A 9,808-nucleotide genomic window follows, 5' to 3' on the forward strand; every position below is an offset into this window, starting at 1 on the left:
TCTCTCTCTCTCTCTCTCTCTCTCTCTCTGTTTGTGTCTCTCTGTTTCCCCCTCTCTTTTAGAGTGAAAGTACAGGATCAGCAAGTTTTCTACGAGATGAAAACGTTTTAAGGCTGATTTTTTTCCCTCACTTTCCCCAAGTAGAGCTCAGGGGTAGTCGACTGCTGATTCAATAACCTGAGGTACAACTGATTTTTGCCTTATCAGACCATTTTCCCTTCTTCTTCAGGACCTTTGCTTTCAGGCAGCCACATTCCAATTCCGAAGGTATTCTATATTTTCTTTAAATTCTATTTTGGTCGGAATCAATTTTGAATCTTGCTCGGGTGGCGGCCAAAGCCTACTCTTTATCGATTTGAGGAACACACGAAGAATCTTTAGAATGCCCAACTTGCACACGTGCTTTCTGATATTTTTCTTCTATTTCCGAGAAGGCTAGGCTTTCATTATTTTTTTTACCTCTAGATCAGGGGTTAGGGATAAAAGACGGCAGCAAGATCCAAGAGTAGCATTAGAAAGAGTCATGAGTAAAGAGGGGAGGAGCAAAAAGGGGCAGGGGGTGGGGTGGAAGAGTTGAGATGAAAACTGATGACAGAACAGGACAAGACAACGTTCTCTTTTTTCCGAATAGGAGAATATTCAAGAGAAGAAAATTTCCTTTTGCAACTGGTATTGACCCCAGAACATTATGACTGTGAGGCGAACACCGTACTTCTACTTCTGGCCAAAGAGAGCCCCTTATCGGGGATGAATCACATAGTTGTCTTCCTTCCAGCAGGTCATGACATTGTTACGGTACCGGTTAAATGAGAGCTCAGTTATATATAGGTCTTGCTGCCCTACTTCTAATCGTAAAACACTTCTGTGTAAAGGGGGTATTACGCGTTCAGTTGAAACGGGCAGATTTTGGGACTTCGGCCGATCGTCAGTCCATCCTCATCGTGTAATATGATAATATCATTAGCTGTAACTATCTTTCATTCCTTATATTATTCATCCTCACATCCGAAAACTCAGGCACTCGTGCATACCACTTCGGTTTCGATCTCATGTTTCAAGAATCAACTTAATGAGTTATACGAAAAACCAAATTTGGAAAAACTTATCACATTTTGAAAACAATTTGATCCACGAGCAATAGAGGATACCGCCTAAAAGAAGATAAATAATCTCATGTAAGCATTCAGAAAATATGTAACAGATAGACTATCTCTCTCCCTCTCTCCCCCCTCCCCTTCTCTCTCTCTCTCTCTCTCTCTCTCTCTTTCTCTCTCTCTCGTGCGCGCGCGCGAGCTTTCTCTTTCTCCCATTCTCTCTCCCTCTTAGTCTCTCTAGTCAGTGCTGTCCAAAAGAAACTTGAAAATGTAACCACCAAATCGTCGTGTTAAAGCCTCGCATTGCCTACTCATGCAGCACACCAATTTAAAGCTAAATAAATCCTGCATTATCTGACATATTATTAATTCATCTATTTTAAGAGACACCCGAAATATGGTCACTCAAAATTGACCTTAAAAATCAGGCTTGGCAAAATTGTGCGAAATCAAGAAAATATAAAATTGTCTTCGTGCGTGTATTGGAGAGCTTGAATATTGATAGAATGGACATACATTACATATCCAATGAATGGAGAATTTTGTATTGCAACAAACAAAATTCTGTTTTGATATTTTGTAACAATAGTTTCAAACAAAACGAAAAACAGAGCCATCACAAATACCATGCAAAAACTTGGACTTAACATAAAATGTGCTAATTATTATTTTGCTTACGAGCCGTTAGTTTTGTGTAGAGCACAAACCCTTTGGGCATTGATTCTATTAAACTTTTGATATAATTATCTGTCATTTTGATCCCAACTATAACAGAGAGTTGCAAACAAAGGGTCTGAGTTGGGAGCAAAGTTGCGTTTCTTCAGCTGCTGTTTCATGGTACTTCACTCTTCACATACCTGTTGGATTCACTTATGACCACGCAAACGTTGATTTGATTTGGTTCACAAATAATTATCTAGAGGCACTGGCCCTGTGAGAAAGTTATTTGCTATGCATGGAGATATCTGTTTGAATGACACCATGACGAAAATAAGGGCAAGACATGACGCTCTTGCACTTGCCGGATGTAGTCCACTAAACCAAGCCACACAGTTATTCTCATGAGGACGGTTCTGTTCATTCCACAAGGGCAGTTTCGTGGCCTCCGTTTTTCACTGGCAGATGCTTATGTCCAAAGTCTCACTAACACAGTCCATGTGCAAAAAAAGGTTTGTGCTCGACACGAAACCATTAGCTCCTAAACAAAGTCAAAATTAAGACTAATGTTAAGTCCAGGTTTTGTGTGGTATTTGTAACTGCTCTGTTCTCCAATCTGTTTGAAAATATCATCAGAAGATGCTGTTCATTTCAAAGACAATAATATTCTCTTTTCACTTGGTATTCAATGAGTGTCTATTCCACCAATGTTGATACACTTCCATATACGCGCGAACACACGTTTGCGTTTCTCTGATTTTGCACAATTTGCCCATGCCTGATTTTTTAAAGGTCAATTTTGAGTGACCACATCTCGGGTGTGTCTTAATATAGATGAAAGATTAATGTGTCAGATAATGACGAACTTATTCAGCTTTAAATTGGTATGCTGCATAAGCAGCTACTGCAAGCCTTTAACACGATGACTGGGTGATTACATTTTGAAGTTTCTAAAGACGCCGCTATTATTATATTACAATGTGTGTCTCTTTCTCACTCCCTCACTCTTTATTTCGTGTCTCTCTTTTTCTCTCTTTCTCTATATTATCTCTCTGGCTCTCCCCCTCTCTTTCTTTCCTCTGTCTCCCTTCTTCATCCTCATCTTGTCCCCATCTTTTTTTTTTCTCTTTCTCAATCTCCTTTTTTCAACATTCGTATATATATATATATATATATATATATATATATATATATATATATATATATATATATATATATATATATATATATATATATAATATACATTACATATTTATACAATAAAAATGCTGTTTTGTCCGCAATAGAATTTGCTTAAATAACAATTTCCCTTTGAAAGGACTTGTTTTTGAAAACTCTACATTGTTTATTATCATCAAAGGATAATTATATATTGTTTGAGCACCCTTTTTAACGTAGGTGTTTTTTTTTATGTCCCCATTGACACAATAAAGGTCATTTGGGAGGCGGGCTTCCGACCTTACTGGTCTGGACCAACCCGGAAAAAAGGGACACAACGTCCCAGGAGACAGACTGGGGGACTCCCGTGGTCTAGAGGCACGGTGTTCGCATTTCATTCAATAAATCTCGGGTTCGAAATCTGACAGGAACGGAACATTTTCTTCTCTAAAATGTTCTTCTTTCACTTCGTTTCCTGCCCTCTAACCATGTTCTACCGTCTGCTTTCGTCTCCACTTTCTAACCCCCCCCCCTTTGTCCCCTCCTTTGGGCTCCTGGCTCTTTCTGCAGGTTTTCTGCAGCTACTCCTTGGCTTCTTCTTACTAGTATACTTCTGTCTTTCAGCCACACCCCTGACCTAGCCTTCTTGAAAAAGGGCGAAAAATAACTCTGAGGTCCGGTGTGCAAGCTGCGCACATTAACGATTCATTGGTAGTCCTAAAATCGATAAGAGTAGGCTTCGATCGCCACCTAAGCAACATTCAGAATGAATTCCTACCAAACTGAAAATGCTTTATGTGTCATGCGCGCTAATTTGACCTTATGCGATAATTGTGAGCGCCGTACTAAAGGTTAAAAAAAGGAGAAGAAAGACCGAGACACGAGATTTATTTTTCCTCATTCGGGAAACGAACTCGGGTCTCCTGTGTACGACAGCGAAGGGCCTGACTGCTATAGCACAGACGTCGGTCAAGTATGTTTGTAACATTTCTGCTTTGTAGACGGGTATTATATATATATATATTATATTATATTATAATATATAATATATATTATATAATAGTAATATAAATGTATGTGTGTGTGTGTGTGTGTGTGTGTGTGTGTGTGTGTGTGTGTGTGTGTGTGTGTGTGTGTGTGATTTGGATTGCATTCAGTTTGACCGCTGCATGCAATAACCTGATAACTTTTGATCGGCCTAAGGCCAGTTGGAGACCAAACTTTATTCATACTAACTGTACGTGGGAAACCCCCTTAATAAATAAGGAAGAACTGACATTCGTTCAATGTTCACAAACACACTGTGAGTTCAGTATCGAGCTCTGTACAAAAATAACTTGTTGTTTCTTCAAGGGGCGGCATTATTGCGCTCAGAAAGAGGTGAATCTTCTACAGGTCTTTTATAAAATAGTAAATGCGTTGAGCTCAAGTATGCGCCGGAGTCAATGCGTGTGAGCGCGCAGGCAACAGAACTCGACCTAGCTGACCTGATGCAACGTACTCGCCCTATTTTTATCCTCTCCTTTCCCGCTCCCTGCTCGTCCCTACTCCCTAGCACTGGAACTCCTGGATTGATTCATTGTGCGCGTGAGCAATCATCGATCGTTCAGCCCGCCCCGCCTGCGTCTGAGTGAGCGGCACACGTGCGTGTAGAACGCGTCATTCCTCTGTGTGTGGGTGTGTTAACACAGCCTGTTTCATCATCATCACGGTTTTAACAAATGTTTGTTTATGTCCCAAGCTATTCCAGCTGAAAATATTTCATCTTTTGGTCCTACTCCTTAAGGTAAGTCCAGACTCCACCGTTGCTCTCTTGTTTGGTCATCGATTTGCTCTTGATAATGGGCTGGCGGATTGTTTTGCAAGTGCTAAAACGACGGAGAAGGCATGGGGCAAGATGTTTTGCTGTGTAAGATAAAATCTATCTGTCGCTAGATCTAGATCTAGATCTATACCACTGTGTGTGTTTGTATATTCGTTTGTTTCAACTTTCAAATTACCTGTAGACAGCTATTGTTTTGATGGAAAGGTTTGTGGGAGAGGGTTTTTGTCAGGAGGGGATGGCTCGGGGGGGGGGGGGGGCGTCGCCTTGTGCAGGTGGGTGTGTCTAAAGAGTTGAATTGATTGTGGTTAAAGAAAAATTATGTATTGTGGAGGCAGACCATATGGAATGGAAAAGGAAGGGGTTTATGCACGCGCTCGTGTGTGTGTGTGTGTGTGTGTGTGTGTGTGTGTGTGTGTGTGTGTGTGTGTGTGTGTGTGTGTGTGTGTGTGTGTGTGTGTGGTGGGGGGGGGGGGGGGGGGGGGTAAGGAGCTTGGTCTGTTGTGAAGCTGCTCGAATTAAGTTTCTGCCCCTCCATACTTCATATCACAAGACGAATAAGCCATACTTGAAAACTTTGCTGTATTAGGCCTGAACAATAAACACAATACTACTTGTTCGGGTGGTAGACAGCAACTGACGATAATACACAGAGGTGGACGAACATTGGACACAGCATGGCTCGCTACACGACATACTGAATGACACTCTCTTCACTCATAAACGCCGTAACAGACAACAAGTGAAGAGACCACATGCTCTCCCCCCCCCCCCTCTTCCATATCTCCCGCCCCCCCACCCCCTACTTATTGCCAAAATATGTATATATATATATATATATATATATATATATATATATATACATATATATATACATATATATATGTATGTATGTTTATATACATATACATATATATATTAGCTATCTATCTATCTATCTGTATATATATATATATATATATATATATATATATATATATATATATATATATATATATATATATATATATATATATATACACATACATACTTACATACATATCAACTATCTACACAGATCTGTAGATATGTCCAGCTGGATTACCATTAATATAATATATTCTGCAACACTTTGGATGGTTTGAGTTTAAGTTAGGGCACATTGACGCAATAACGGTCATAAATATAGTGCATTCAGGGATGAAGCAAGGCAGATAGACATAACAGAGGGAAAGAAAAGAAGTAGGAACGAGTGGAGCCCTCCAGCCACCCGCACTTTGAATGTTCCGCACTGATTCTCTTTTATCACATACGACACATGGTCAGAGGATGGGTTTACGATCAATTGACTGGGCATTCGTGGTGAATGAAAGGGTGTAAGGTTATTCCCCGACGGGATAGTAACACTAATATTATTCATGATGCTTAACACAAATAGTATCATAATTATTGTTTAGTATGGCTTTTTTGCATTAAAAAAGGGTGTCACAACCAGTTTTTGTGACGTTGCGTGCAATCAAAAACTATTGTCTCCCTGTGCCTGTTCTTATCTCTTCCACTAGGTTTGACTGTTGCTGTGTCTGTTTATTTGAGTGCTTTTGTGTATTAACTGCATCTGCCTGTCTGTGCTATTGACGATGGCTCCAATGTAACGTATGGTATTAATTTAACGCCAGTTTTGAACACAGGAACAATAGTAACTGTTTCCAAGCAAGAGCGGTTTCCATGGCTGCACTAGACCAGTGTGCTGTAAACATGACAGACTTTGAGAAAGGACAGTCACATGGATGGTTGGCGGGTGTAGTGGTGTGTTTTGGCCATTTTTTAATTCAAACATCTATTGTACTTATCTTTCCAATTTCTTTTCAAAGCTTTTTACTATCTTGTAACTACTCAAATCTTCGTGCCGCAAAAACAAACTCTTACTAAAACAAACAAAGAGGCCAGGCACTGGGCGTATTTTCTGTAACAGACTTCTCCCTCTTTCTTCTTCATAAAACTATTCCAGTTGTTGTAGGTGTTGCTTTTCGAGCCTCTCTACAATAAAACACTCTGTCTCGTGCCATTCTACCTGCATAAGCTTGTTTGGTTTTATATCAGAACAGAGACAAAAGAATGAAGTACAGATTAAAAGTGTAAGAAAAAAGGCTCAGATTAAGATAGGATAAGATGATAAAATAAGATAATACTTTATTGTCGCATAGGGAAATTTTTCTGGGCTGTACAGGACCATGAAAACACACGCAAGTAAAAATTAAATATGTTACTCTCATTAAAATTCAATATGAAAAGAAAAGTAGAGCTGACAAAATGTTCATATCACATGAGTGGCATAATTCAACCACATTCAGGAATTTAATTACAAGACCTTTAGAAACTGCCTGTGCTCAAAGTAGATTAATGCACACATCGAACAAAAAACTTGTTTTTTTTTCGAGGAGTTTATAATACTGTATTGGCTTTCAAAGAGTTCAGAAGAGATAAAACCCTATTTACTCACTAGACCCTACGGATTGTGGATTTACACTCAACGGGTTTCTAAGACAAATACCTCTTTCTCAAATAGAACCAACGTAGAGGGAGGTAGCCTATGGAAACAACTTTTTAAAAAAGAATGTTTCATGGGAGACTCAAGCGAGAGTAGCGCACACCAATGTTGTTTTTCCTCCTACATATCCTTGTTTTGATGTGATGGCTAGAGAAATGACTTTCGTAGTGTAATGTCACTTTACCCATGCCACAACCACAACACGTACTCACACTTACTCACAATTCTCGATTCCACCATCGCCGTCCTCCGCCTGTCGACACCCCCCCCCCTCCCCTAAAGAAAAAAGGAAAAAAACTACCCCCGTCCCCATTCCTCGCCTTCCTGGTCTCACAGATAGACTCTAGTACAAAGTAACCGTAAAAGCGCCAGCTTGGATCTAACCATGAGCTATTAATTGTTTATAGCAGTTTCTCATGACATCTGCTTGCTTCCGCTTTTATAACGTCGCTAGAGAGCGCGTGTTCTCAGCACAGCAGGAAGTTCCTGCCTATAACAAAACAGCCCTAAGAGATAAAGAGAGAGAGAGAGAGAGAGGGGGGGGGAGAGGGAGGGAGAGAGAGAGAGAGAGAGAGAGAGAGAGAGAGAGAGAGAGAGAGAGAGAGATACGGAATGTATTTGACTGCTTTGAACCACATAACTATGACGTACGTTGCCTATTCTTGGTGCCTCCATAACACACACAGCCTTCCATAAGTTTCATTCTTCTTTCTATGTCGGCCTGAGTTCTGGAGCACTCGCCTTAACACATTCCACCTTTACTCTTTAACCTTTCACACTTCTAACGCACGCTTCAACGTTGAGTGGTATTAGCAATATTCTCAATTAGAGAATCTTTAGTATTAGTTTGACTGCCATTTTAGCGCTGTAAGGTCTACTGAGAGGCAGGACTTTCAAATATATAAAGCAGTTTCCAATACAACGCGGTCAAAATTTCGTTGCGCAAATATCTATTTCACGAATGAATCTATATCACCCATACTTTGCACAGCAGTTTGTAACAAATTGTCTTAACTTAATCATATTCTTCCACAATAAATGAGGTTAGATTAAAAAAGTCTCCGTCACGCAAAAAATGGGATTGTTCACAGCATTTATTGCTTCTCACACACATTTTGCATGCAGGAGACCTACGTCACAGCTCATCAAACACTCTTTAGTGGCAAAACTTGTTGCAAGAAATTCATTTTAGATCGAACATATTATATTTCCAGTAAAGGTTCTCAAACAATGTGTTTAATGCTCACAATGTGGCGATTAGAAAAAATAACGGACTTGCTTTTAAAAGCGATATTGCCCCAGCTGTAAACCTTATAAAATCTGTAGAAACCACCCATTTGGATTTTTTTATTTGTTTGTATAAAGGAATTTTCTTGAATACAGCTAACAGATGTTAAAAAAATATAGATATGTTAAGACAAATTGATACAAGTCATAGTGTAGAAGATGGAGAGTCTTTGTTCGATAGTAGAGGAATATTTTATTTTAAGTTGCGTCACGAATTTTTTTATCGCATTATAGTATCATCAGAGAGCTAGTATACAGACTCTCTGGTATCATGTAAAGCCAAGAGAGTGGACAGCCTTGAAAACTGTGCAAGTCAAAATATCATACTCCGTAGGCGACTGGAATCAGAGTCATGCTTAGATTTAGTTGAGTGTAATGCAAACTGAACTATTGGTGTTCTCAAGGAAGGGTCAACTTCTTTGAGTTTTCCATCTGGAACTCTCTCTCTCTCTCTCTCTCTCTCTCTCTCTCTCTCTCTCTCTCTCTCTCTCTCTCTCTCTCTCTCAAGTGTCGGATCTTCTGTCTTGAACTCGCTTTGGCGACCACGGCTCTCCATTCTGTCCAATATTCGGTCATACGAAGAAATGTTGCAGCATCCTGATCATTTCCAGTTTGCAAGAAATTTAATGTTTTAGATGTATAATAATTATTATTAGGTCGCTCTTGGCTTGCCGTTGCCCCCTTTTCTGTCAATCTTTTCCAAAAAAAAATAAAGTGTGACAGCATAATATATTATTATGTGTGTCAATTACACCCCTCCCCCCCCACCCCCAGCAATCATCTCTTAAAAAGACAAACTGATTTTGTAAAATATTTAGACTGGTTTCACTAAGAAAGGGTTCAAAATTTGGTTTCAACTCTTTCCACGAAACTGTCAATATTTTTCTGAGAAACATTTCTACTACGTCCAGTTTGCTCACCATTTCTCTGGTTTTTGTCCAGCTTTCAGAATCTAAAGAAAAGTATTGACCATACTGTATATATGATCTTTATACTTGTGCGCGTTATTCTATAAACATATGAGATTTTTGAAGAGGGTTTGTCTTGCTTTATCTGTCCCTAATGTTTCTTAGTTCAGGGGCTGGTTTGTTTGAAAATGAAACATTGACAAAATGTTTTTACTGCAATGCTTGTTTTCAGATTCTACCGTTAGACTTATTATTTTGTTGTTTTTGTTGTTGTGGAATTTTTTTCTTTTGTTTATCTTCCACCTTGTTCATGGGTTTTAATTTTTGTTGCGAAATTGTTCAGTTTCACTGATAC

At 39.3% G+C, this 9,808-nt stretch overlaps 1 long non-coding RNA gene across 1 annotated transcript in view; it reads left to right on the top strand.

Moving 5' to 3' along the window:
* Positions 1 to 4,489: 4,489 nt before the first annotated feature.
* The window catches only part of LOC118477252, a 29,196-nt gene continuing 23,877 nt past the window's right edge, over positions 4,490 to 9,808 (top strand). The window contains exon 1 of the long non-coding RNA XR_004858248.1: positions 4,490 to 4,695. This is a non-coding gene — a long non-coding RNA (uncharacterized LOC118477252). The remainder of the gene's footprint in view (positions 4,696 to 9,808) is intronic.

The sequence above is a fragment of the Aplysia californica genome, unplaced genomic scaffold (genome assembly GCF_000002075.1).
Source record: "Aplysia californica isolate F4 #8 unplaced genomic scaffold, AplCal3.0 scaffold00051, whole genome shotgun sequence".
NCBI lineage: Eukaryota > Metazoa > Mollusca > Gastropoda > Aplysiida > Aplysiidae > Aplysia > Aplysia californica.